Below are 27,176 nucleotides of genomic sequence, written 5' to 3' on the forward strand. Positions count from 1 at the left end.
ACTGCTTTCCACAATGGTTGAACTAATTTACATTCCTTCCCACCAGCAGTGTAGGAGGGTTCCCCTTTATCCACATCTTTGCCAGCATTTGTTGTTGTTTGTCTTTTGGATATTGGCCATCCTAACTGGTGTGAGGTGGTATCTCATTGTGGCTTTAATTTGCATTTCCCTGATGATTAGTGATGCGGAGCATCTTTGCATGTGCCTGTTGGCCATCTGAATTTCTTCTTAGGAGACATGTCTGTTCAGATCCTCTGCCCATTTTTTAATAGGGTTATTTGCCTTTTGAGTGTTGGTCAGCTTTTTTTAAATTTCACAACTTCAATTAAAAAATACCCAGCAGTCTTTGCAACATTCCTCTCTACTGTCTCATTTGTTATTGCCCTAGAGCAAGGGCTGAGTGGATAATGTCTGAGGGTCCATCACATATACACACATCCCCCAGGGCTGACTGAAACTTCCCCAGTCAGTGACATATTATATGAAATTTAGGCAAAGTCCTAGGAAATCCTTCTTTCAACAAATATTTGGTGGCTATTTCTAGTAGAAGCACCTTTCAAAAGCACAAAAAGTGATGTGCTCAGTGGTCTTTAATGAGTTACTATTTGGTAAATACAGCTAAACATGCATGCTGTTCTATCATCACAGTGCATTTAAAAATATCACTGATATTTAAAATGTCATTTGAACTCTGCTGTTTGCACACAGGTTTTTCTACCGCTGAGAACCACCTCCCTGCAATGGAGATGTTCTCCAAATGCTGTAAGTGTAGGAGTTGGTTCAAAGGATAACCAGCCCAGAAACAGAGAAATTCCCAACCCAAGGTGTGAGCCCGTAAGAAAACAAGAGTTACCATAAACAAAGAAGGGGTCCTGCAGGTGCCATTAGTGAGAGATTAGTCAAGTACTGATAAGGCAGTGGGCTACTTGGGGACCCATCATGCTGCCAGAAGTGGAGATAAATACTTAGTTGAGCCATGTGGTATCTAAAGTCGTGTATCAATGCATCCAAAAATTGGCCACAGTACTCAGAGAATTAAGTTAGATACTGTGTGATATAAAAATAAAAGTGCTATTGGGTTTTGAATAAGTGTCTTGCCCAACCTCTCCCCCTCTCTCAGAGTCCAAACCCAGATTTCTGATAGTCCACTAAATACTCCTATCTGAGTCTGGGTTCCCTTCGAAGCTGACCTTGAGACAAGGATTCAAGTGCAAGTAGTTTACTTGGGAGGAGATTTGCAGACCCACTGGTAGGGAAGTGGGGAAGTGAGACAGGGAGGGTCAGGAGACAAAGGGTGCATTACCAGCACAGCTCCTACTGTGGAAAGGCAGAGCTTCATCCTGCTGGTGAACCCTGGGAGTCCATCTAAAAGAGTTACACCCATGGCCCCCTTCCACGCCACAGCTGAGGCAGTTGGAGTGTATGTATACATCAATTGCAGCTATCTTTACTTCAGGCCCATGGAGTGGGGAAGGGCATTAATCCCTTGTATACCCTGCATTCTTGCGGGAGCTTCTGGGGAGGGTGGCTGACTTGCAGATACCTCCTTATACTGGCTTCCTCCCTTCCCTCTTTCACAAATCCTTTCCTGCTGTCCAGCTCCCCAGGATCACAGGCCCCAGTGAAGTCTTGCTCTCCAGCTCTACTTTGGCAGGCAACGCCCATAGTAAGACCAGGATTGTGCATTTTATCTTCAATTTCCCCACACCTAACACCAAACTGGGACATGTCCATTTTTCTGTAAAGTCAGTGAATGAACCATGGGAAGCGGACAAAACCTTCCAAGAGGAGGAACCTGACAATAAGAGCAGATCTAGGGAGGTTCAGTGAGGCAATGAAGTTCCATCTTTTTCATTATAAGTCTTCAAGCAGTAAAAGTTTTGTTTTTCCAAATGAAACATTACATACAACTCCAGAATAAAAATGGATAAAATAGGAGCCAGGGAGCAATGGAGTTTGTCTGTCTGAGTGAAGGTGGGGACCCCAGAGTTCTCACTGCGTGGCATCTCCAAGGTGGCTCCTGAGGCACCACAGGGACCTGAGGAGGTAGGCCAGTTGAAAACCCACTGCAAGACAAGAGTCATTGCCCAAAGCAGGAATGTCAGGTTATCCCAAGTGTTAATGGTCTGTGTGGCCACTTGTTTGAGAACGGCAACGATGATATTTTCGACGGCGGTGATTCAGGCCCATTGAGAGCAGGTCACAAAGGAGATAGGACATCAGTCAGAATTTCTGATATTCCATAGGAAGCATCAACTTTGCCCCACTTGAAAGGGATAACGTAGTTTTGGAATGTTAAAGAAGAAAAGGAGCAGCAGTGGGGATATCTGCCAGAGTTAGGCAGAGAGGAATGTCAAAGATGTCAGAAAACAGGCCTTGCAGGGACGGGCTCAAGAGCTTGTAGCAGAGAAGGGTTCTGCCTGCTCCACAGAGGACACTAAGCTGTTTCATGGTTAGGAGAATGAGAGCGGGCTCATCCTTTTGCTCTTGACCCTGCTTGATCAGGAAAGGAGCTGTTGCTCAAGTCGAATACGCTTGTATCAACTATTTTGACATATAAGCATTATAAAATTAGATTTCAGTGAGTATTGTTTGGGCTTAGATGGAAATCCTGAGTCATATCAATCCGAGCTCCTCACCACGTAGCTGAGAAGAGGGAGGACCAAAGAGGTAGAGTGGCTTGCCCAGGGTCACAAAGGCGGTTAGTGGCACAGCCAGCTCTAAAACCCCAGGTCCACTGGGACCACTACTGCCACGCACTTCCCTGTTAGCTACATTTCCCTTCTAGAAGCGCTGGGAGTCAGGGATCCCAGCGTGTGTCTCACCTGCAAATCAGATAGCTACGCAAGTTTAGATAAAATCCCCTCGGCACCTCGGCCTCTTTGGACTGCAGCATTCTCCAGTAACACCAGCACTTTCAAAGAAGAACAGAAACAGCAAAACCACCATTTTCCGAAGGACTGAAAAGCTGAAGCTTGTGTCCTCTGAATAGCAACGTGAAATATGAGATGCAAGTTCAGCTCAAGGCACAAGCAGATAAGTTTTTGGGGGTCAGGAACCAATAGGCCAGCTGACCAAGTTTTCTAGTTCTGGGTGAGCCATAGTCCAATTAGAAAAGCAATAATGTGTAGCAAAATTCAATTTTGCCAGCAACACTGAGATTCCTTGAGGCAGCCGTTTTAAGCCAACATTAAAGACAGGATTATTTCCCGTGTGTGCCAATATGGCTGGGGAGAAAAACACAAACACACACAGATATAACCCAGGGTGTGACCCATTCTATTCTGGAAACAAATTTTCCTGTTATTATGTATCTATATTTTTTAGAAAGATCATTATGAAAACAGCAAGAGAGTGTAATAGAAAAAGAAATGAGACGCTGCAAGTCTTTTTTATGATGTTTTCACACGCAAAAAGGAAAATAAGTCACACAATCATCAGATTTCTTAGAAGATGCAGTAAATATATTGTTAGCATCCCCATGACTCACTAACAAGATGTTGTCTGCAGGAAGGTGGGGCAGGAAAGCTGTCACCAAATTCCAGTCAGTGATTTACAGTGTTTGTGACTACCACATGCCAAGAGTGTCAGCTGGCAATTTATGCAGGCTGATGTGACCCGACAGACTCTTCCTCTCTGACAACCAGTGCAGTAAGTCAGGCTAACACATTTCAGCTCTAATAAACAGAAGTAAACGGAGCCGTGGAGTTTGGTGCTATCTTAGTCATGCCAATGTGCTGGTTGGGTTTAAACAGAGCCTGCAAAACAGGTCATGGCAGCCCCACAGCCTCTGTGACAGGAAGGAAGTCAAAGAGAGCAGAACAGTGGTTGCCAAACTACAGGGTGAACGGGACACGCCCCGGAGGGCTTGTGAAAACCCAGAGGACAGGGCCCCACCCCAGAGTTGCTGGCTCAGTAGGGCTGGGCCCACGGGATCCCAGCATTGGCCTTTCTAGCAAGCTCCCAGGTGATGCTGACGGTGTTGGTCCACAGGCCACACTGGGAACCACTCAGTGGAGTAGAATATGGCCCTGTCGCATCTGGCAGGCGACAGACAAATCTGGGTCCACAGTTGGAGACAACACTTTCTATTCTCTGGAAAGCCACAGGAGCGCAAAAGGAAGTACAGAGGGAGAGGAATTCATTCTGCCCGCAGGTGACCGGGTGCCCTGAGGTGGAGAAGGGCCAGGGAAGGAGATTCCAGGCAGAGGATGGTAAAGGTGACCTGTGGCAGATGAGTATAAATGGCCTTTAGGATTGCCCCATAACAGGCCGCAGCAGGATGGCTACTCCACTCGTAGCTACATGCCAGAAGGGACCTGTTACCCTTGTTTAATCAGACATTCACACACACTACTTGAGGTGACTGCACACACAGAAAGGAAAGGACAGGGAGTTGGTGTGGGTGGGTTCCCCAGGATTGCTTCCAACTGTCCGCTGTTGTCTGCACGTACTGCAAACTAGAGCCCCACGAATACTTATTCCTCAAAAACAGAGGGCATTTTTCTAGTTCATAGTTTTCCCCAGGGAACTGTCGTTGTAACACGTTACAGAGACCTAGTCATACTTAATGGGGTAGTGGGTTGGTGGTATTTGAGACATCTGATAGCGGTTGCAGGATATATTCTTTGGGACAGAGCAACTTTCTTGGCATCCTGCAATCTCATCTCACCAGGTGGTCTGCTGCAGATAAGGCTGGCCGTATGTGTCCAAGCATGCTTCAGCCAACAGCCAGTCTCAGTGGATTTACAAGGACTCCTCGATGGGAAGTAGGAAGCAGGGATCGTGTTGCTGATGTCCCATGTGTCCTCTGTAGCTCCTAATGTGCACACAGTAGGGGCTGGAGAAATGCTCTCACTAATAAATAACAGGGATCAATGCAGACACGCCCATCAGACAGTCACTGTCGGGGGTTGTTCCAGCTGATGGCTGCCTGATAGAAAATCCTCCTGTGTTGGATAGACACAACTCTTCACAGAGATCAGCCCCCATCCCAAAGTAAAACAGTCACTTTAGATAACTGTGCTCGAAATGATACATTTTATCATCAGGTTTTTTGAGAAACGTGCACTTAAAAGAAGACAAAATGGAATATTGCTTTATGGCTCAGGCAATTTATCTCTGTCTTCTATTGTTTGTTTAAGTCTTATTAGGGTCAGTTCTGCCCTGAATTATTCTATTTCTCAGTTCTCTGTGCCATCGTACTTCCACATATTCCAGAAATAAAGCCCTTTCCCCCCCATTTTATGTTTTATGGAGAAGTATTGAGTATGACAGAGCCTGTCGTCACCTAATGGGCAATGGCTCGTGGGCCACTAATAACTAGTATTAAGATGACATTTTCCCCTCTGACTTTCTGCAAGAAACTGAGGTGCACAGGCGCTAAGACAAAACAATGAAGGACCAAAGAGAAGACAACTGCCAAAGAAAAACAGAAGAATCAGCTTTGTGAATTTTAGGCTTGGGCAGGTAATATTTTCAAAGGCATCTTGAAACATTTCCCTTAGAAAGAAACAGACAAGTAAGGAGACATGAGGGAAGGGAGACTCAGTATATCACGAGCTTTACTACTTCTCAGTAGGCTTCTTGCACTAGTGACCCAATGTTCTCACAAAGACAAAAGGCCCTCCCGTTGTCTGCTCATCGTGGAACCTGTAGTAGAGAAAGTCAGATCCAGATGGGTCCCGAATGATGAGATGACAGTCATTAGCAGGGGCGCACATGCATACATAAGGCATTGCTGCAGAAACACATACTAGGTATCACACTGCAGACAGGAAGTAACATATTAGAGAACTGCCATGAATTACTGGATTCTTACAAACACAGTTTTTCTTTTCTAACAGCATAATGAAAAGTTCCAAAGCACTCTTGTCTTTCAGAGTATAGCACCGTTTTGTGTAAAAACTTGGCTTCGTTTCTCAGTAGATCTTTAGATACGATACATGCCAGTAGTCATGGGGATGAGGATGGGTATAAAGATAAAGTCCCAAACTCAAAACTGCCCCCACTCATGCTTGGGATCTTGAAAGCCAGAGCAGGTGCCCGAGTTATGAATTGCAATTTTGTGTGGAAACAATCTGTCAGCAACTTAATGCCGAGCAGCAACTGTTCTCCAGAAAACAGCTTGTCTCCTTTGGTAGCGTGGCGATGCTTGAAGGATGAAAAAAGGTTGTCTGAATAGGCATGGAAGCAGGACTTGGTTTTATTGGAAGTGCTATGTCACATCTGGTCCTGCCATTTTTACCTAAATTCCCTAAATCTCTGAGTGGGAAGGAAGTCAATATTTATCTAGGCTGGTGCTTCTCAAACTTGAATGTGCTTATGAGTCATCTGGAGATCTTGCTAAAATGCAGATTTTGGTTCAGCAAGTCTGGAGGAGGGACCTGAGATTCTGCAGGTCTAACAAGCTCCCCGGTAAGGCCAGTGCTGCTGGTCTGTGGAGCACATTTGGAGTTGCAAGGACTAAGACCAGTTTTATTTGTTGACCTATAGCTTTCAGACTGTCCAGTGTTTCGTGATTATGTCAGAGGTAATTTGTTACTGATGCTAGTTGAATCACCAAGATTTTTTCCACTGTAGCTATGTGAGTAGCTCTTTCTACTGCATATTTCTCTCCCTCTCTCTGTATCTATGAATGAAAGTAGCTTAAGGTTATCCCCATAATAGCAGTATTCTCCTTGACATTGAAGGGTAAAGGAAAAATTTTCTTCTACCCTTCAAGGTTCTTTTGGCTAGTCTAAGAATTAAATTGACGTGACGTGGATTAACAGGAGAAAATTAAATTTAATTATGTACCTACAGGGCCTCCATAAGAATGTAGACCCACAGGCTCCCTAGCAGTTGGCATTTGTATTGCCATCCAGAGCTGAGGAGAAGGGGCCGGGGGGGCCAGAACCTTAAAGGGAAGGAAGACAATTCACAGGAAGATGAAAAAGAGTTAATGTTTGCTAAGCATTTGCCAGGCCATCCAGAAACAACAGGACATAGAAATTTTAATAAACAGACTTGGCTAAATTCTTCCCTGTCTACCGCCCCTCGTTCATATTATACTGTAGTTACTATGTGATAGCTCCCTTCCTGGAGCCGGTCCTCTATCAAAATTCTTTTAGCCGCTTAGGGAAAGATCAAAGGTTCTTCCTGAGTCTTCTGTTTCTTTAAAATAATCAGCCTAAAATAACCCACATGCCAAAGAAACACATTTCATTTTGAGGTGGCGAATTTTGCTCCCCTACATCTACTTTCTGACACACTATCCTTAGTGGAAGAGATAAAGGTAGATTCCTGCCAGGGAATTACACATAGGCCTGGTTATTATGCCTTTGGGGATATGTTACACATGAGAATGTCATCTGCTATGAGCAGAAAAAAGATAAAGAATTGCTAATCTAGTTGAATCTCTCAAATGATGATTTGGAAAACAGGCTACATTAAACCCTAAGTAACTCTGTATTGGATTTTTTTCTAATTTGCAAAAATAATATATCACCCATTCAGCAAATTTCCACAGCGAATATCTGTGCCAAGGAAGAAGTAATCAACTCCGTGTATTCCCTCCAACCCTCTGTTAACTGTTTGCTGTGTATACCTCCTGAGTTTTTCTATACTTACATAAACATATTTTTAAAAAAATAAAGTTAAGTGTGTCAATTGCTTTGCCACTTGCTCTTCTTATTCAATATTTTGGAAACACCTATTGCAAATCTACTAGAAAAATGTAATGAAGTATTTTCTTATTTAATATGTTTATCAGCTTAAAAATAATTCCCTTGGCCTTTATTCCACTGTTGTGATCCATAAACTACTTTTATTAAGAAGAAAATGATTACCAATCAGTGTTTTCCCAGGCCTCTAGAATGTAACTTCCATGAATGCCAAGATCTTGTCTGTATCAGACATATTCCAAGATCCTACAGAGGAGCCTGGTACACAGTAAGTGCCTAATAAATATTTGCTTAATGAATCAATATCAGCCAATGTCAGGACAGTTGGGAGGTGGGTGAGATCAGAATCGGCTGCCAAGGGAAGGGGCTGAGGCATGCCATATAGCTATTAAATGTTTGCCCTTACTGGACAGGATCCAGTAAGAATCAACATGTTAGTAGGGTAGGTAAATTGTGCCTATGTCTAAATTTTATTTAATGCCTGGTCACATAACAAAATGTTTTTGCTTAATTCTAGCAATGTGATCAAATGGATATATATTTTATTTGCCTTTTTCACCTGAGGTGAATTCATTTAAAAAATCTGGGGAATGCTATATAATTGATTAATTAAATTCTGTCATGTGATTTATTGATATTCTCTTTCGTGATAAAGAGTCATGATATATAAGCAGTTGACTCTTGAATAACACAGGCTTGAACTGTGCAGGTCCACTTATATACGGATTGTTTTCAGTAAATATATTGGAAAACTTTTGGAGATTTGTGACAATTGAAAAAACACATCCTTGCTAGCTTACTTTATTGTAAACATAAATTATATAATACATATAACATGTAAAATGCATGTTCACCGACTGTTTATGTTCTCAGTAAGGCTTCTGGTCAACAGCACGCTATTAGTAGTTCAGTATTTGAGGATTAAAAGTTATATGTGGATTTTCAACTGTATTGGCGGGGAGATGGTCAGCACGTTGTTCAAGGATCAGCTGCATATTTAGGCTTATGTAAAGACTTTTGTCCCCAACTCTTCCCAATATTCAGAAAACACTAATTCATTCATTGAGCAAATATTTCTATCTTCAGCACCAGGACCTAGGGGACATGTATAGAGATCTTGGCAGTAGAATTAGGATGTGAGGGCAGGATGGAGGAAATGTCAGTATAATGAGGGCCCTCAAGCTTAGCACAGTACTGTCTCTTAGAAGGCTGGAAACCTTCGCAGCCACTCAGTCATTATCATGTTCAACCTCCAAGTTAAAGAAATCTGGACATGCATTTTCTGAATGAGGAGAAAACCAGGCTTGGCCATATTTTTCCTGTGCGTGTAACCTGCAAGTGCACTCTTCATGGCCTAGGGTTCCATCTGGGGACAAAAAGAAATCATCCACTCATTCGGTTTTGAGATGATCTAGGACATCTAGAATTTTGAAGTTGTTATGCAAAGAGAACAAAGACTCTTTGCTTCAGGGGAATTAGTTATAAAGATTCACTCCAGCTTTGAACTTGTTTGTGTGCAATTCTACACCTTTTAAGATGCAAATCATCTGGTCAGATAAATCAGAGGAGAGATCCGTTGAAAGAATACGGAGGACTTTGGCAGTCTAATAAAAGGCCCATTTTCAAAACATAGCCTTAGTAGTGTGGGTCATGTCAGGTGATTTCATTTTGGTGCTGCTTGAAGTTGATGAAGGGGCAATAACTTCTGTGACAAATGGCATTGTGATCTAATAAAGTGAACACAGTAAGGATGAGGGAGGCCAGATTCTGTCCTCATTTCTGTGACTAAGAATCTTTGTGAACCTGAACAAATTACTTAGCCACTCTGAGCCTCAGTTTCCCCATGTACAAACAGAAAAAATTCTAATATGTTCTTAACAGGCTGTAGAAAGGATTAACTGAGCTATTGTGAGGAACATTCACTCAGTATCTGGCATGCAATAAGTGGTCAACAAAGTTAACGAATTGGCAGGAATGAAACATATATTCTAAGTGTGAGATTATTTGTATTAGTTTATTTTACTGCCAATTTCTTCTACTTCTCTCTTGGAGAAAGGTCTAGCCAACATCCGGACTCAGCTTCCCGCTCTCATTTGACCAGTCCTACCGTTTGCCTTTAAACTTGTATTCTGGCTGGAACTTTGAGTGCTAGAAAACCCAAAGAAGAAAAACAAAGGAGAAAGAATAATATTTTAAAATTGTACTTCCTTGCAATCTAGCCTTGAACCTACTTGGCCAGATCAGTCCGCAGTGGCGCTGAAGACATTGTTTGCTCTTTCATGGCCCAAGAAGAGCTGTCAGGAATTGATCTCCCCTTTCTACTTACACAAGCCCATTCTGGGTCATTATGGTTTCTTGGTTAAGCACTTGCGAAACACATATTCTTTAACTGACATTATTTTAGCTCCTTCAGAGTCATTGCCGTCTATCATGCTGAGAAATCTTAGTATTCGACTGTCATTAAATTAATATGTCTATATGGAGTAGAAAATGATAGGAAGAAGACACTGTGCTAAGGCTTATGACAGAAAAGCAAATACTTCAAATGTGTCATAGTGCGACCACGTGCTTATAAGGCACGGCATTTTTAACATGTAATTTACTAGTCATAAACATGCATCTCTCCAAACATGAATTGTCAGTCTTGTTATTGTGTTGTCTCTCCAACATATATTAGTCCATCATTACTGTAGGTATTGTGGGAGATGTATGAACTTGGCCTAAGGCTCATTCTCTCTAGTCCTTCCTATTAGATCTATGCACTAATCTGAAATAAAGAAACAAATAAATACAACTATGTACAATAAAAGTCAGATCCCTTCTGTCCCTTCTAACCCATTTTCTAGGCAGGAGCAGAGTGATCTTCTTAAAAAGCAAGTCCGATCATGTTATAATCCCTTGCTAAAAATGCTTTACTGCCTTTCCATTGGATCTAGGAAAATAATCTAAATTTCTCCCTTGACAGCTGTATTATATGGGCCCTGCCTCCTCCCTCTCTGCCCTCATCTTCCGCTGTCTCCCGTCAATGGCCTGTCTTGTTGTTCCTCTAAATGCAGCCTTGGGAACTTTGCAATTGCTGTTCTCTGTGTTTAGAGTGCTCTTTCCCGAGTCTTTTGCATGTCAAGGTTTTCATGTCTCAGCCCAAAGACCACTTCATCAGGGAGGCTTTCCATGACCACTCATACTAAATTAGCAGCCTCACCCTCCAAATACTCTCTACCCTTCTGCTTATTATTATTATTATTACTATTATTATTATTATTATTTAATACAGCCCTCATCACCATTCCAAATCATGTTCACCTCTGTTTTCTCATTTGCTGTCTTTTCCGTCCAGCATGAAGGCAAGACCTTATGCGTCTTACTCACTGATATAGTCCCAGCACCTGAATCAGTCCCAGGCACTCAATAAATATTTAGATAAATCTTATGGTGATGCTTCAGAGAGGTGGGATGTCTCCCTTAGGTGCCTGATAAAGTGTATTATTATCTAAGGGCAGGTTCTCATTCAAGCTCTGTATTGATTTAGCTGTGTCAGCTCAGACAAAGTATCCACATGGCTGAACTTTACTTGATTTGTCATTAAAATGAGGAGAAGGACATAGCGGCGTTTTTCAAATTAGAACCAAAAAATCAATAATGGATATACTCTTTGTAATATTTTAATATTTCAAAAAGGTTGATGGAAACCTGATGCTTTATCCATATTATATTTGTATGGAGCAAATGCATTATCAATTTTGGGGCTTTGTCTAGGATTCTTTTAGTTCACAATAATTAGTAGTTTTGTGTCTTTTATTTACAAGAAGGGTAAAAACAAGCCAAGGGTAATTTCGTTTTGTAGCAATAGTTTTTCAAAGAAATTTTCAAAGGAAAATTCTTCAAAGAAATTTTTTCAAAAGAAAAGTTCTTTTTCAAAGATTTCAAGACTTTCAAAAGAACATTTCAAAGGAAAATGAATGAACGTGTTATTGGGGCTGGAAAGGCATTGGTGGAAATGAGCTGTAAGTGTCTTATCAGCTTCAAAAGTCTGTGATTCTTAGTACACGATTCAGAATTCCTAGTTGCAAGCAACAGAGTCCATTCCAGCCAGTTACCACAGAAGGAAATTTAATAAAGAACGGCAGGTACCTCAAAGAATCGGCAAGGCAGCAAGTGGCAATGACTGAAATCACTTCGGGATTACAAAATATTGGTACTCTAATTCTGTCATTGTCAGATTGATTTTTTTACACAAAATTTCTTGGTTAAAGCATATATAATATCAATGTTGATAGGTTTGAAGAGTCTCCTAAGTGATCTCCTTCTATCCATTTCTTTTCCTCTAATTACTTCTCCACCAAGAAGCCTGAGTGAGCTTTTCAAAATGCAAGTCTGATCATGTTAGCCAAGCTTTCTCTTCCCTACTTCCCTCAAGCAATAGAAAGATTTTCTGCACTTCTTAACATGAAGATTACAATCTTCACAGGGCCTACACAGCCTTGTTATGTCCTGGCCCCTGCTTTTCCTGTCTTATCTTGTGCCATGTTGCCCCTAGATTTCTCTGCTTCTAATCACACTGACTTTCTTTTGGGTCCACCCAGTAGCCATATTCTCTCCTGTGTGAAGACATCGGCAATCCTGCTCGCTACCCCAATCTCACTCCCAGGCTAGATAACTGCTGTTCCTCCTTTGGATCTCAGCTCAAGTATCATGTTATTGGGGAGCCTTTCTCCCGAATGACGAGATGACAGTCATTAGCAGGGCGCACATGCATACATAAGGCATTGCTGCAGAAACAATACTATCACACTGCAGACAGGAAGTAACATATTAGAGAACTGCCATGAATTATGTATCTGAAAGAAATGAAATCAGTATCTTGAAGAGATTTCTGCACTCCCATGTTCATTGGAACACTATTCATAATAGCCAACATAAAGAAGCAACCTAAATGTCAATGGATAAAAAAAATGTGGAGATATATATATATAAAATATCATCAGCCATTAAAAAAAATTCCTGCCATTTGTGACAAATCTACATAAACCTGGAGGACCTTATGTTAAATGAAACAAGCCAGACATAGAAAGACAAATACTGTACGTACTCACTGATATGTAGACTCTATAAAAAAAAAGTTAAGCTCACAGAGACAAACAGGAAAACAGTGGTTGCCAGGGGATAGATGGTATAGATGGTGGGAGAAGTAGGAAGATATTGGTCAAAGAGTCCAGCTTTTAGTTATAAAATGAATAAGTTCTTGGGATCTAATGTACAGCCTTGTGACTCTTAATAATACCATATTGTAAACTTAAAATTTGCTAAAAGATCAGATCTTAAGCGTTGTGACCATGCACATAAACAAACAAAGTAACTATATAAGGTGAAGGATGTGCTAATTAAATGATGGTGATAATCATTCAACAATATATACAAAAATCATCACATTGTGTACTTTAAGCCTATGCAATTTTATTTTATTTGTCAATTATACCCCAATAAAGCTGAAAAAAGAGTAAGTAAAGGTAAAAATAACATAATGCAGTGAGCAATATTCTAGGAATACATAGGAACATCTAGATAACATGAATAAAATTCTAGGAAAATATAAATCAGCAAAGTGGCTCATCAAGAAGAAAATCAAGTCAAGGAAAGAGTAGTTAAAATTCTTCAATCACAAAGATATGAGACCTACTGAACTTTTTTTAAGCTAATTTCAATTGTGTAAAAACTGTTCCAATATACAGAAGAGAAAATAGATCATTACTTATTTTCTGAGTTTAGCAATGACTGTGGCCCCCAAGACAGAAAAGTACAAGCAAGTAAAAATGCACATTAATCACATTTAGAAACATAGAAGCAAAAATTCTAAATAGAATATCAGCAAATCACAATCAACAGTTCATTATAATAATGACATCCTGGTGAACAGTTTAATCTCAAAACTGCAAGGATAGCACAATTTTAAAAAATCTACCAACAAAGTTAATTTGCTAAAATTATCTAAATGAGAAAAGATATATGGTCAAGTGAATATGTGTCAATATATCATTGAATGATACCCAGCTATCATCATGATTTTTTCAAATCTTGGCAAACAATTTACACAAATGTTCCTACCAGATAGAAAAATATATGTACAGTATAAGATGAAACGTCTAGAATAATTTACATTAAGCTCAGAATTTTGTTTAATGTCATCTTTTATCGCCACTGCTAATCAACATTATTCTAAAGGTTCTAGCCACTGCAGTAAGATGAGGGAAAAAAATAACAATATTAAGGGGAAAACGGACAGTAAAACTTGGAAAGTACAAACTGAAATATTATTTATAGAGGATATGATTACCTATATAGCCAATCCAAGAAAATCAAGTGACAATTAAAACTAAAGAGAGAATTCAACAGTGCCTAAAACAAGATAAACCCAATAAAAAAAGAAAAAGATTATAACTACCCTGTCTAGCAAGAATGAGATGGATAAAAGAAATTCATGATATCAGCACTTAGTATCAACTGCACGTGAGACTGAACACGGGACTATGAAATTAGGAACGGAGACATTTGGGTGGAGTTAAATGAAGCTGAAAACTAGAACTTTGAGGTTTCCTCAAGTCATCTTCGCCAACCAAAGTCTCCCGTCCTCTGTCCAATCAAGGGAAACCTGCTACTCCTCTTTAAGAAAAACATCTTTAAGACGGCCTCCAGGGGTGACTTCCGGTCTCTGTGACTTTGGTTCCGGTTCACGCCCGAGCCCGGGAAGACGGGAGTTCCGGCAGAGGCTGTTTCCTGCCGGTTCTAGCCCGTGACGGGAGCGCCGAGAGAGGCTATTTCTCCGCGGGTTCTTCCACACGGAGTGGAGGACTTTGTCGAGCTTGAGACCTGCCTTTGTGTCTTGTGGGAGCCTTGATGTCCTTCTGCAGCTTCATGTAAGGGAGACTTGCGGTTTCTGACTGGGCTGCAGAGGTCTCGTGCCTGGTGTTTTCCGGCCTCTCTGCAGGCGGCGTCTCACAAGGCCTTGTTAACTGCGGCGCGATAATGGCAGAGGCAGGAGCTCAGAATGACGCCAACCAGCACGTAGTGACTTTTGAAGATGTGCGCGTATACTTCTCCCCAGAGGAATGGGAGCTACTTGATGTTGCTCAGAAACGCCTGTACTATGCTGTGATGCGGGGGAACTTTGAACTGGTGGCCTCACAGGGGCTTGCAGTTTCCAGATACCACCTAAATCCCAGGCCGGAGCCACCGAGAGTCCCCCAAGCTCCTGGCATGGTAGACATAGCTCCAACCGTGGCAGAGATAATCCCGGAGAGCCCTGGCTCTGGTGGTTGTCATAAAGTGGAGGATAAAGACGCATCTTCTGAGCAAGGTGTTTCTGGGAGAGTGTCACAGGTGAGAACTCTCAAGGCAGGTTCTTCCATCCAAAAGAGCCACCCATGTGACCCACTCTCGAAGGACATCTTCCATCGGACTGGGAAGCAGGGAACATGCCCTGAGCAGCAACCATACCCGCGTAACTCATGCGGGAGAACCTTCTGGGTCACTGAAAACCTTGCCCAGAGCCGGAGGCAGCAGAATGGAGAGACATTATCTCGAACGGAAAAGGGCCAGGCCTCCTCCGGGAAGAGCGGCCCAAGCCACATGTCAAAGGAGGCCTGCACTCGCCAGGAGGATGCGGAGGACTTGGCCAGCTCTGGACTTGGCCCGCACCGTGCCACTCACAATGGGAAGAAGCCACGCAGGAGCACTGAGTGTGATGAGGCCTTTCACACTGCACACGGGGATTACAAGTGCAGTCAATGTGGGGAAGCTTTCAGCGACAAGGACAAACGTGTTCAGCACCAGAAAGTACACACAGAAGGAAAGTCATGTAAGTGCAATGAATGTGGGGAATTATTTAGCCACAGCTCCGACTTTTTGTTACATGAGAAAACCCACGGCAAACCAACACCTTCTGAGTCTAGTAACCATGGGGAATGTTTTAGCTTTGACTCCAGCCCCAGAATACAGCAGGACTCTCACATGGGATTAAGGCCTAATGAGTGTGCTGAATATGGGAAATCTTTTAGCACAAAATACAGCCTTGTTCAGCACCAGACAAGTCATACCAGAGCCAAACCTTATGAGTGCAGTGAAGGTGGGAAAGCTTTTGGCCACAGGAGTACACTGACTCAGCACCAGGAAATTCACAGTGGAGAAAGGCCTTTCGTGTGCAGCACCTGTGGGGGGGCTTTTCTCCATAAAAGTATTCTTACTCAGCACAAGAAAACCCACACTGGAGAAAAGCCTTATCGGTGTGATGCATGCGGGAAAACCTTTAGGCGCAGTTCCTCCATGAAAGAACACAAGAGAATTCACAGTGGAATAAGGCCTTATGAGTGTAGTGAATGCGGGAAAACCTTTACCTGCAGTTCCTCCATGAAGGTACATAAGAGAATTCACAGTGGAATAAGGCCTTATGAGTGTAGTGAATGCGGGAAAACCTTTAGCTGCAATTCCTCCATGCAAGTACACAAGAGAACTCACATTGGAATAAGGCCTTATGAGTGTCGTGAATGCGGGAAAACCTTTAGCTGCAATTCCTCCTTGAAAGAACACAAGAGAACTCACAGTGGAGTAAAGCCTTATGAGTGTAGTGAATGCGGGAAAACCTTTAGCCAAAGTTCCTCCATGAAAGTACACAAGAGAACTCACAGTGGAATAAGGCCTTATGAGTGTAGTGAATGCGGGAAAACCTTTAGCCAAAGTTCCTCCATGAAAGTACACAAGAGAACTCACAGTGGAATAAGGCCTTATGAGTGTAGTGAATGCGGGAAAACCTTTACCTGCAGTTCCTCCATGAAGGTACATAAGAGAATTCACAGTGGAATAAGGCCTTATGAGTGTAGTGAATGCGGGAAAACCTTTAGCCAGAGTTCCTCCATGAAAGAACACAAGAGAATTCACAGTGGAGTAAGGCCTTATGAGTGTAGTGAATGCGGGAAAACCTTTAGCCGCAGTTCCTCTATGACAGTACATAAGAGAATTCACAGTGGAATAAGGCCTTATGGGTGTAGTGAATGTGGGAACACCTACATCACTAAGAGCAACCTTACTAAACACAAGAAAGTTCACAGCACAGCAAGGCCTATGAATAATGTGAATGAGGGAAACTCTTTGGTGGCAACTCCAGCTTCAGTGGACACCGGAGACATAAGAGCGGAGCAAGACCTTAGGTGTTTAGGAAATGTGGGAGAGCGTAGAGAAGATGCTCCCATCTTCCTTGACATGTGAAAGTTCACACACAAGTTCTACAGACCTGTTCATCTCCTGGGTCTTAGGTCAGTGTGAGCAAGTAAGCTAAATGTTTTTTGTATTCCCCTTCCCCCCCTGGGCTGTTGACCTCATGGCCATCACTGCCCAGGCAGGAACCCCAGGGCAGAGAAGAGATAGATATATTGCAGTCTTGATTGGGTCTTGGGACCCAGCCAGTGTTTGGGTAGACGTGGTAATAATTGTTCTCCAGATTTTGCTGCTACTGAAGCAGCAAATGGATGACCCTACCAAGATATGGGAAGTTGGAGATGGTTGAGTCAATGTAGGGTTGGTTGATTCCAAGAGAAAAGGGAGAACCAGATTTTTGTTTGGAACCAATTTATTTCTTAACAGCTTTAGTGGTGTATAATTGTAATACCAGAACCTGCACATATTTAAATTGTACAATTTGATCAGTTTTGTCATGTGTATGCACCTGTATGTAGTACCAGCAGCACAATTAAGATAATGAACATTATCATTATCTTACGCTATCCATTGCATTTTGAGGTTCCTTACATCCCTTAATAATCTCTTCACATCCCTTACTGAACTCTTCCTCTTGTCCCTTCCTGATCTCTCATGCCCATACATCCACTGATTTGTTTTATTTCACAGCACTTTAATTTGCACCTGCTAGAATTTTCTGTAAATGTAATACAGGATGAGCCTATTTTTTTCCTACCTTCTTTCAGTAAGCATAATTGTTTTGCGATTGCTGTTGTTGAGCATATCAGTAGTTATTCCTTTCTTTTGCTAAATAATATGTCACTGTGTATGGATGTAATACAATTGTTTACCCATCAGTTGTGAATGGGCATCTAAGTTGTTACAAAACTCTGGCTATTTAAAATAAAGCTTGTTTGAAGGCAAAAAAGGGTCTTTAATGAATTCACAGAGGCAGTTGCAAGGCAACTCCTCAAGAACAAACACCACTACTCCTATTGCCGCCACTCCTAGGCTCAACATGGTCTGTACAAGATTTTCTCGAGATCTGGGGAGGAGATAGCACTCGTATCCCATGTAATTGCAAAGTTCTGGCTAATTTGTATAAGCAAGAAATAAAAACGTATTGTGGGAATGGATGTCAAGTTTGCAGGACCAAGGACTCTTTGTGGAGCGGAGGGAAAGGACTCTGCAACGCGATAGAAATGGTGATGCCCCCGGAGCTCTAACAGTGTGAAGCCTCTCTTGGCCTGACAAAAGAAGGCAATAGAGAGAGCAGTTTTACTGGAATTGGCAAGATCTAGAACAGGAGTCGTAGCATAGGTAGAGGAGCACGGCCACTGTTAAATTGCCATCTGGCAGGGAAGGAGCATCAGGAAGGCGGAATAGACCCCTGACCTCTCTCTGCTCCTGACCTTAGACCCCCTGCCCATACCTGCCATTGGCAAAATGCAATGGTAAGCCAGAGCTCAAGGGGGCTCCAGTGCTCCAGTCCACAGAGGTCATCCTCCCAGGGTGTAGAGCACAGCAGAGACACATGCTGGATCTAGAAAAGCAAATAGAGATTGATCAGTTCACCCAACTTCTGAACTGAAAATTGAGGGTACTTGCCAAAACATAAATCAAAAAACAGCTGTAAAAGTATGTGTCTAGGGAAAAACACACCGTTTTCCTTTACTCACACACATTTCTGACAGCAGATGTGTAGGTTTCTTCTCACACTGACCAACTCTCCAACACCAGCTGAATGTCCTGCAATTCAATTCAGTTCTGATGCTAAGGGGAGTTCACGCAGATCTCCGCAGGTTAAGGAGCCACAAGACTGCCTCCCCACCCCTCAGCGCACCATTCAGATACCAGTTGGAAGTAGTAGGTCACCCGGTTACTCACAACTTCTGTCTGGCTTGGCTACAGATCAGAGGTTCCTACGACCCATACTCAGGTTTGATAATTTGCCAGAATGGCTCACAGAACCCAGGAAAACAGTTTACTTACTCATGCCGATTCGTTACAAAGGATATTTTCAAAGGTTACAAATCAACAACCACATGAAGAGAACTATAGGGCAAGGACTACAAAGTCCTGTGAAGAGAAATATAGGGCAAGGTCTACGAGGTCCTGAGCATAGGATCTTCTGTCCCTGTGGAGCTGGGATGTCCCTCCCTCCAGCATGAAGATGTAAGGAAGCTCCCTGAGCCCCATACTCTTTGGATTTTTAAGGCAGCTTCATCATGTAGGTGTGATAGATGATTAACACAATCTCCAGCTTCTCTCCTTCCCAGAGGATGGCACTTAGGGCTGCAAGTTCCAAGCTTCTAATCATGGCTTGGTCTTTCTGGTTACCAGCCCCCAGCTTGAAGCTATTTAGGAGCCCACCAAGAATTCCCTCATTAACACAAAACTATACTACCATCCATGAGAACCCAAGGGATTTGGGAGCTCTGTGCTAAAGACCAAATATTAAAAAGATGCACCTAGTGCCCTTAGCATTTAGGACATTGCAAGAGTTTTCAGGGGCAGACCAATATATGTAACTTATCTCATTTCACAATATATTATATAAGAAATATAGCTAAAAGAGTTGAAACAAAAGAGCAGGAGAGGAGGTTTTCTTTTAATCTGCCATAATGAACTATTTGAATATTTAAGCTGTGTGTGTGTGTGTGTGTGTGTGTGTGTGTGTCCGCACATGTGTACATATTGTTTTGTGTGCTGGTCTCAGCCTGTTAATAACCAATAGGCTGTTGTGAACAGGCCTTGTGGTTCTTATGATTGCAAGAAGCCTTTCACCACACACTGAATGACGAGAGGGAAAAAAATAAACACCATTCATCCATTCTTTCAACAAGGTTTACTTAGAACTTACTGATAATGGGCAGCTTGCCAGACACAGTGGAAAGGATGTATGGTACAATTTAGGTATCAGGGTCAATGAATGCCAAATGGAGAAATTTGGGGAGATGAAAGAATTATCTTAGCCCCCGCAAAACTTGCTTCTGAGCTGTAAGGGACCGCGAGAGCATTTTGTCCTAAATCTAGCCTGATTTTATAGAGGTGGAAACTAAGTAGGTTGGGAAAGCTTTCAAGTAGAAACAGAGCTGTCAATGGGATTTAAATGATGGGTGGAATTTTATGGAGAAGAATGACAGAAAAGTACCAGCAGAAAAAATGAACAAACAACCTGAGCTGGACAAGGATATGACCTATAATTGGGCCTAAGAGGTAAGAGCAAAAGATGAACATTTACCCAACGTCCAAAAACAGCGAACAAGTTTCTCTACTGATTCACAACAAACACAAGGCATTAGAGAATACAGCTCTTAAGGACATTTTTCTCCCTGAAAAGAGAGATGGGGAGTAGATAAACAGCCTCAAATAGTTGTTTGCCTTTATTCCAAAAACAAAACAAGACAAAAGTAAGGGTCAAACAACATGAGCAATTATCAAAAACCAAAAGTTGGGGGAGTAAAAGCCATGCAGTTTTCCCAGCTATACAGAAAATTTTCACAAGAATTTTTTTTTAAGAAGGACTGAAAAGAGTTGGACCTGAATTGCAGTTCTACCACTTATTATAGGATTAAACCTTCTTGAAGTTCTCAGTCTTGAGATAATTTCTTCATTTAAAATGGAACGACCATATTTCCACTTCTATCCAAGGTAGAGCAAAATGGGTCAGATTTATATTCCCACCTGAAACAACCACAGAACCAGACAAAATATATGAAACAGCAGTGTTCAAGTCACTGGAAATCACAACGGTGAAGGACAATGATTCCTGAGAGAAGGAAAGAAATGCGGTGAAACCTATGATTACCCCCAAGATATTGTTTGAGAGTGTTTCCAGGCTGTGGTGCAGAAAGGGGAACCCAGGCAGAGCCTGATGGTCTCCCAGAGTTGAGGAGACGGAGCTAAGTTTCTAGGTGCCCAAGGCAACTAGAGATAGCTGAGAGGAGTACCAGAGAGGAGAGGTGTGGCCAGTGAGAAGGCTGTGAAGATCAGTAGAGGGGCCCACTTGAGTGCTTAGTACTGATCAAAGCATGCATGTGAATAAACCTTCTGAGGCTGGGGAGAGAACCATCAGCCAGAATCAGAGATAACAATGCCCAATGCATATACTGAGCCAGGACAGTGTGTAGTCACTAGCCAGGCTGGGAAAGGTCATAATTCAATGGGTGATGTGTAGAGTACTCAGGAAATAATATTAGTTCTAGACTCAACACTGCCCCAGACCTGCCTGACAAATCATAAAAGCACTACCTGAAAAGACTGCACTGTTTCCAAACCCTGTAACTGCATCGCTGAGCAAAGCTCAAGAATACCCATAAGAATCCAAAATATCCAGAACCCAAAAAGGTTAAAATTCACAGTGGCTGCCATCAAACTAAAGATTGCAGGGCATGCAAAGAAACAGGAAGACAAGGCCCATAATGAGAATAACCAATCAATCAACCAAATCCAACCCAGTGTTGGCACAGGTGTTTGAATGAGCAGACAAGGACCCTAAAATAGTTATTATCAGAGTATTCTATATGCCCAAATGTTAAGTAGAAACATGGAAGATATAAGGAATCAAACTTCCAGCCTGAGAAAACCTGGAAACTACCATGAAAACTACCATGTCTGAGATGAGAAAGAAAAAATCCACTAGATGACATCAATAGCAGAGTAGAAATGGCAGAAGTAAATACACGTGAACTTTAGGACATAGTGATAGAAACTATCCATAATGAAAAACATAGAGAAAAAGTACTCTGAAAGGAAAGGAAGAAAAAAATGACAGAAATAAGGAAAAAGAAAGAAAGGAAGAAAGTAAAGAGCATCAACTAGAAAACAAATAGCGACTTGGCAGATGTAAACTAAAGAATGTCAAAATGAGTTTTTAGACATGACACTGAAAAAATTAATCACCAGCATGCCGTCAGTACAAGAAATATTTAAGGAAGTACTCAGGCAGAAGGAAAATTATACTAGAAGGAAGTTGGACCTATACAAAGGAATGAAAAGCACTAGAAATGGTAACTACCTGGGTACACTTATAAGAATTTTACTTATGGTACTTATGGTCTAAATCTCTGGAAAAGATAACTGATTGCTTAAAGAATAACAAAAACAAAATTAAAAAACCCAGTGTATAATGGAGTATTTAACATATGCGTAAATAAAGTGTAGGACACCATAACATCAAAGCTGACAGGAGAACAATGGAACTATGCTATAACAGGATTCTTACACTATACGTGAAGTGATACAGTATCACTTGAACATAAACCCTGAGAAGTGAAAGATGCATAGCATAAACCTTAAGGGAACCACTGATAACATTGATACAAAGTTATAGCTACTAAGTCAGCAGAGGTTATAAAATACCTATTTAAAACACTCAGTCAATACAAAGAAGGCAGAAAGAAGTGGAAAATGGGGCCAAAGGACAGTTGGGACAAGTTAGAAAACAAATAGCAAGATGGTAGATGTGAACCAGAGAACATCAATAGTCACATTAAATGTAAATAGTCTGAGGATCCGATTAAAAGGCAGATTATCACATTGAAAAGGAAAACAAGACCCACTTATATGCTGCCAACCAACAGAAATACAAATTTCAATATTATAAATAGGTTAAAAGTAAAAGGATGGTAAACACCAGTCAAAGGAAAGCTTCAGTGGCTATACTACTAATAAAAGTAGATTTTAGGGCAAGAAATATTACCAGGGACAGAGAAGATCATTTCATAATGAAAATAAGGTTAATTCATCTGGAGGCCATATAATCCCAATCATTTATTAACATAATAAAATAGCTTTAAAATACACAAATCAAAAATTGATAGAGTTGTAAGGAGAAAGAGACAAATCCAGAATTATAGCTGGAGATTGTAATACTTCTCTCTCAATATGATAGAACAAGTATATGAAAACTCAGCAAGGATATAGAAAACTTGAATAACACCATTAAACAAGTTTACCTGACTGACATTTATAGAACAAGCCACTCAATAAGAGCATCAAAACATTTCCCTTTCAAGTACACAAGGAACATTTACCAAGATAGACCGTATTTTGGGCCATAACACAAGTATCAATTAATTTTAAGAAGTGCATAAGTCATACAAATTAGGTTCTCTAACCACAATGGAATTAAATTAAAAATCAGTAACAGAAATACTTGTAAATTCCCCAAATGTTTTGAAACTAAATAACACAACACACTTTTCTTTGTTTGGTATCATGAATCTACAACTACATGAGGAACATTATGTTTACTAGACTCCCCCCATCACCAAGTCCCCCCCACATGTCCCATTACAGTCACTGTCCGTCAGTGTAGTAAGATGCGGTAGAATCACTACTTGTCTTCTCTGTGCCGTACGGCCTTCCCCATGCCCCCACCATATTATACATGCTAATCATAATGGCTCCTCCTGTTATAATACATGGAACTTTTATTTGTTTCTGTGTTTTGTTTACTCTATAGCTTTAGAATGTAGACAACAAAAGTTATCTGAGGACCCTGAAGAACCTATTATCAGTAATCAGGTTGGAGAAGTCTCCACGAGCACATAAATATTATCTATCATTTATGGAGGTAATATAGTATAGAGCTTGAGGGGAACACTCTGGAACCAAGGAGTTTTACATTCAAATCCTGACTCAGCTACTTAGTAGTGGTGTGACTTTGGACAAGGAAGGTAATTTCTGTGTCTCAATGTATTTACTTTCAACATGAGAGTTAAAAATAGTTCCTGCATCTTAGGATTATTGTAAGGGCTAGATAAAGCCATGCATTTGAAGAAAGGAGCACTGAGCCTAGCATACAGTTGGCACTCAATGACTGCCATGCTATTATATGATTTATTGGGCTCTTGCTGTAGCAGAGAGATCACTAGATCACTTCTGATTGAAGAATCTGGAATTCAGGGTGCATTTGGTTATCATTCAGAACTTTCTACCCTATGATATTACATTGTCCTAATGATACCAAGAATCTGATCGTGCTTGTAATGTCTTTTAAGAACATGTTTCACCCTTTCCCCTCACACCTATCTTCTCTCAGGGGTTGATCCTTACAGTTTTGACACATTCCTTAGTAAACACCACCATTATGGTTTTATGGTAACCCATTTTCAGGTAAATGTGATGTATTAGAGGAAGAATTCCTGCATTTACCAAGCTTGAAGGGTGATTTACGTACAATGACAGGTTAAACTGAGCTAGTTTCCCATGCTGATATAAAACAGGTATTGGGAGTCTTGTCCTTCCTGGTCCCTGACTCTGCTCACTTAAAAGGTGATTTATTCTCATCCACTTCTCCATTTTTCCTGACTTTGTCATTATTTTCCCATAAGCAGACATCATCTAAGTTTTCTTACTACTTTGTCCAGGGGCCAAGCCTCCAGAAATCACTTGCCTTTGTTTTGATGAGGCCTGGCTTACCATCTTCAGCAGAGTCAGTTTACATTCTTTTTGGAATATATGTCAGCCTCAGTCTTGGGATTTGGGGCCCCATTCTCCCTCTACCGTCCCTCCTATGTTTCCACTTGCATCTGGGACCAGCCAGAGTGGACTGAAGGGGGTCTCAGGACTCCTTTTACTCTGGGTGTTCCTGGGAACTTGGGAGCTCAGTGTTGATGTTTATCTGCTCCTGCGAGTTCTTGTTAGTTTGAGGCGTTCGGCTGCCTGGAGCGCAGGAAATAACATGTGTTTTGAGTGATAGCTTTGAGTTGTAATAGATAATCGATGCTGCTCATCCTCAGCCAGTTCCTGCTACCCAAACAGTTGAGTTTTGTATGACAAGAATAGTGCCTTTGACAAAAAAGAAAACTGGATATCAGCAGGTTACTCTTGTAAATATGTGTGCTTCCAGGTATTCCTTGAAAATGACTGAACTAGGCTTTCACTCTGGAACTTGAATACACTCTGTGTTTTACACTGCTGACGAATTTAAAACCAGTCAGCCTCTTCTGTTGTGCTGAGAGTTGCACCCCATGTGGAATCAAATAGAGAGGCTGGGGTGTCCAGGGAGTCAACAATAAGCAAACACTAACTGCGTGCCAGGCTCTGAGCCCAGCACTTTACCTGGTAGCTTAGCTGACGCTCACAACAACCTTGAGAAGTAAGTTTTGCTATCCCCATACTACATATAGGAAAACTGAGGCCCAAGGAGGGTGCCAGACTTACACATAAATGGTGATCTAGGATTTAGTCTCAGCTCTGTGTGAATCTAAGGGCTCATCCTGCTATGCTGAAGAGCAGGGTACTACGCTGGGCAACACTGGTGAGGGCCAGCTGCGTGTCACAATAACAATAGCTAAAATCTATATTGCGCTTCCTAAAGTTCCAGGCACTGTTGTAAGTTTTCATTAATTAAACCTCGTAAAACTCTGTGAGGTAGTCATTATTATCTCCATTTTACAGATGAGAGAACTAAGGCATGGGCTGCTCCACATCATAGAGCTTTAAAGTGGCAAAGCCAGAATCTAAAGGCAGGCAGTATGGAGCAACTAACCTCCTATATTCACTAGCATATTTGATTAATTAGTCAGGTCATTAGCATATCACTTGCTTCAGTTGTCTATCGCTACATAAGCACCTACCCAAAAATTCAGTGACTGAAAGAATCATTTTATTTCATTCATGGTTTTATGAGTCAGGAATTCAGGAAGGACTCAGCTGGGCCCTTCCGGGATCCACGCATCATTAGTTGAGGTGAAAGAGGCTAAAGCTACTTCCAAGGCGACCTTTCACATACGTGCTCGGTGCTTTGTTTTCTCCCTCTCTGTCTCTCCTTTCGGGATTTCATCTTCTATGCAGCTTGGGCTTCTCACAGTAGGGTGGTTTCAGGGTGGTTACACTTCTAACCTGGTGGCTGGCTTATAAGATGCAGGCACAGACTTTACCAGGCCAACTAATGATTTTGTCCAGAATTGGCACAGTGTCATCTCTGCCAAATTCAAAAGGTCAAAGCTTTCATAGGGCCTACCCAGATTAAAAGGTAAAGAACCGACTCCACCTCTTGCTGGGGTGGTAGCAAGGTCACATTGCAGAGGAACATGTGGGGTGGGCTCTTTTTGAAAAGTGTGATGTGCCACACCCTCCTCCCCAGCTCAATCAGTCATGGGTTAGAGACTTAAAAGTCACAAGCAGAATCAATCCGGTAAGGGACCTGCTGTTTACGTCACAGTGCCGTGTCATTTATTTTAGCACTGTACTTTAAGAGAGTGTCCTTACATAATATATGAAGGCATGTCTTATACATTAAGGCTACAAGAAAGCAATTCAATGGTGTTTCTTGATTGAATGAAATTTCATAATTTTTGGTGCCCAAGAAAATGATGCAGTGAAAGATCCATTCTTCACCAAGATCTGAACTAACTTCCAGTAGAATGTAAAATCTATTGAGGGCAGGGGTTGTAGATGAGACACCGTTTGTTTCGTGGAATAAGTATCAGACATAAGCCACAGATTTAGACTTGTTATCATCTGAATTGGCATGACACAGGGAAGTCTATGGATCAGCCTGGGTACACAGCCATCCCAGTATGTAGAGCTGTGCGTATGTCTCCCAGGATGCTAGGTGCAGATTTTGCCAGAAGCTGGGCTGCCTTTGAAGGGGTGTGCCAATCCATCAAAACCCGTTAAACTCAATCTAGGAGCTACGAGAGGAGGTTAAGGGACCTGGCTCTTCAGAACCAATACATTGCTGCACCATGTGGTATTTTCAGTAATCTACAACAGCGGCTCTGGATTCAAAGTGGAGGTGTTTCTGCTGTGTGGGGCTCCTAACTGATGATAACACTGGCAGTTTTTTTCACATGTCATCTAATGATGTTGGAAGAATCACCAAGTATTTGTCAAAGTAACAATGATAACTTTTCTATGAATGTACCATGCTGCTATACTCCACTGAACTTGCATAATTAACTCTGCTCCCATCCCTATCCTCTTAGTGTTCAGTAAATATTTATGCAACAGACCCACATAATTTGCTACTGTGTATTGTTACAAAAAGCACAGCAAGAAAACTTGGAACCTGACGGCTTATCCTACTGGGTGTCAGTGCTCAAGCTATTACTACTGTTGGAATTACGTATCTTTATGAATTTTGTAATAGCACGTCCAGGCTCTGTGAACTTAGGGAAATCACAAAAATAAATAAATCCATTTCAGCTGGATCCAGATGTTGACCTAAGTTACATGAAGGACAGAAGCATACCTGTTCCTCTAAGCCTAAGATGAAGAACAAAGATCTTTAGCATCTAATCAGATAAGGTATCTGAACGACACACATTGTCC

Source organism: Manis javanica, chromosome X (genome assembly GCF_040802235.1).
Source record: "Manis javanica isolate MJ-LG chromosome X, MJ_LKY, whole genome shotgun sequence".
Lineage (NCBI taxonomy): Eukaryota > Metazoa > Chordata > Mammalia > Pholidota > Manidae > Manis > Manis javanica.